This window comes from Gekko japonicus, unplaced genomic scaffold, assembly GCF_001447785.1.
Source record: "Gekko japonicus isolate JY-2015 unplaced genomic scaffold, Gekko_japonicus_V1.1 scaffold3816, whole genome shotgun sequence".
Taxonomy (NCBI): Eukaryota; Metazoa; Chordata; class Lepidosauria; order Squamata; family Gekkonidae; genus Gekko; species Gekko japonicus.
Genome location: NW_015172666.1, coordinates 83,303 through 86,544, shown reverse-complemented (window position 1 = coordinate 86,544; position 3,242 = coordinate 83,303).

Below are 3,242 nucleotides of genomic sequence, written 5' to 3'. Positions count from 1 at the left end.
ATGGGTAGTCCTGTAGGTTACTCTTTTGTGATTGGCAAGAGTTCCACAGTCATTGCATAGTTAGAGGCTCACCCACATCTTTAGGTAATATAGGGTAAGCTTGGGAAGCCCGGGCTAGTCCAATCTCGTCAGATCTCGAAAGCTCGGCAGGGTCGACCCTGGTTAGTACTTAGATGGGAGACCGCCAGTGAAGTCCAGAGTCGCTATGCAGAGGCAGGCAACGGCAAAGTTGCCATACGTTGGCTGCAACTTGACAGCCTTTTCAGCTTGTCTATTGGCTCCGGGTTTTCTGAATCAGTCTTTCTTTCACACCCGGAGTGTGGTAGGTTCTCGGTAGGTTCGTTCGTTCACCTTTGTTTGCTTAAGGCACAACAAGACCCACCAAGAATTCTGTGCCATTTGCCTAAAGATAAAGGCCCAAGGGAGGGGTGTGAACTTGGGAGGGTGTCAACAATAACTGATACGATGGGGTTTGTTTGGACTTTGATATGACGTCACCAGTGAGATTAAGTGGACATTTCAGCATGGAACAAGACCGTGAAGCCCAGGGGACCCTATTCGATGTGCAAATCAAAATGGGGATACTGCGGATATAGTGTGCCAAGTGTTCAGAGGGATCCCCAGTGGTCTACACGATCCATGATGTACCCCTCATTACCTCCACTATGAAGCATATCTTCTTTTGTGCTCTAATCTGAGAACAGAGATTCATAGGGTTGCCACCCTCCAGATGGTCGCTGGAGATCTCCTGAGATCACAACTGATCTCCAGGCTGCTTCCCCTGGGGGAAGATGGCCACTTTGAAAGGTGCACTCTGTGGCATCATATCCCACTGAAGTCCCTCCTCAGGCTCCACCTCTCAATCTCCAGGTATTTCCCTACCCAGAGCTGGCAACCCTAGAGATTCAATATATAAATGTTCCCAGTGGGCAGCCCTCAGCCTTACCCTTAAGATCACTTTCTGCTTGTAAATCAACCAGAGAATATTACTAGGAATGCTGCAAACTTCCTGGTGAACAGATCTGGTAGGTGAACATACCACACTTGGGAGTAGGGTTGCCAAGTTGAAAAATGTGCTTACCGGGGGACTCCCGGTCCGCGGCTGGAGCACGCGCGTACCGCACGCACGTCACCAGGAAGTGACGTTAGGATGCCGGGCACGCTGGGGGCGGGGCCACGACCATCCGAGGGGAAAGCCTGGTGTCATAACGTCACTTCCTGGTGTTGCACACGCCAGGGTGGGGTTCCCCTCGGGGCCTGATCTGCCAGCGGTGGGGAATGGGCCTCTGGGGCGGGGGTTTCCCCACCCCCTGGGGGGACTTGGGAAGCCTACTTGGGAGTTGTGATCACTAAAATTGCCAATTTCTATGTAGGGCCCAGGGATCTCCCAGAATTACAACTGATCTCCAGATTACAGAAATCAGTCCTCATGGAGAAAATGGCTGCTTTAGTGGGTAGACTCTATGGCATTGTAACCCACTGATGTTCCTCCCTTCCACAAACGCCAGGGCAATCTCTGACATATCTGCTTAAAGGATCTCAAGTATTATATTATCCGTTCAGTTCAGTCACCTTTAACTGCATTATGCGAACAGTAAAATACATATAGTATCAGTTCCAACAAACTAAAATATAATAATAAACAATTAAAAGACGTGCAATTCAATTAAAAGTCTGTATCTGATTTTAATCACTTCAGCTTGAAATTTAGCAACCAAAGCTGTAATTTCAGGCTTGGTGTCCTTTAAGAGACATTGGATAATTCTGTCTTCATTAACATTAGGATTAAAGGTCAATGACAAGTGTAAAGGTTCCGTGCAAGTGGCTGTATGAAACTGGCAATCCAAAATGATATGTTGGATTGAGTCAAGAGATTTTAAGGAACAGTTACAGTTGCACAACCTTCCATGAAAGGGGATTTTTTAAAAAGAATCTGCCCAATAGCATAGTTGAGGGGAGGACATTTAAACGGGTTAGAGTATGTTAGTTATTTATTTCAGTTTCTCCCCAATGGGGATGCCATACACAGTATCAGCTACCTTTATTGGCATCACAACAAAACATAGATCATCAAGGGATAAAGGGCACAACCTTCATTGCTGGAGTTGAAACATTCCTCTCCTCGTAGTGACACAACATAGAAATGTAGCCACCAAATCAGTGATCTCATAATTATGGGAAGATATAAAAAACCCCATCTTGCAAACATCGGATTGAGTCCAGGGCTTTTTTTGTAGAAAAAGCCCAGCAGGTTTTTTTTGTAGCAGGAACTCCTTTGCATGTTAGGCCACACACCCCTAATGTAGCCAATCCTAATGCGTTTCTGCTGTTGGGTGTGGCCTATTATGCTAATAAGTTCCTGCTGGGCGTGGCCAACTTGGGAGCCAGCCAGAACTCTGTTCCTGTGCGTTCCTGCCCAAAAATAGCCCTGATTGACCCTTGCAAATTTGTAGCAAAGGTTCTAGATATATGGCACAAATATCACAGTAAAATATACAGTGCAGGAGAACATGTTCAGTACTTTCTATCTCCCCCAGACCGCCCTTCAGGGTAGGGCGGGATACAAATCTAAAGATTAAATAAATAAATAAATAAATAAATAAGAACAAAGCCTAGAGGAGTATGGCATTTTTTTAAACCTCCCGTACAGTACCGCAGAGGGAAGAACATTAAAACAAGTTAACATAAATGCCCTCCGATGCTCAGAAATAGTCAAGCTGGAAAAGTACTCAGCCAAAACACCATTAGTGGACATCCCCCACCACAAAGGGGAACATCTACCAGAGGCAATGGGGATGCACAGTTGCTTCTCCTTTCCTCCATTTTATCCTCACAACAGCCTGGTCCAAGGTCACCCAGCAATCAGTCATGGCAGAGTGAGGATTCAAACCTGAATATCCACGAATCCTAGTCTAGCACTCTAACCACTATACCACACGGGTTCTCATGGCAGCAGGTGTTCATTTCACTTCCTGTGACCTTGACGGGCTGCTGCAGTCGGAGATGAATGTGCCCTTTTTTGTTGTCACTGGGGATAGGTTCAGTTCACCCAATTTTAGAGGCTGACATTTTCTTTCTTTTATGGATGCGCTATTATTTATTTCTTTATTTATTTGAAACATTTTTTAGCCAGCCTTGCTCTAATAAGGATTCTAGGCTGGTGACGGTGTTCTCTTCCCCCACCAGAGAGACAGAACTTCAGTCCACCATTTCGCTGCTGGTATTGTGTCTCTTTCATGGAT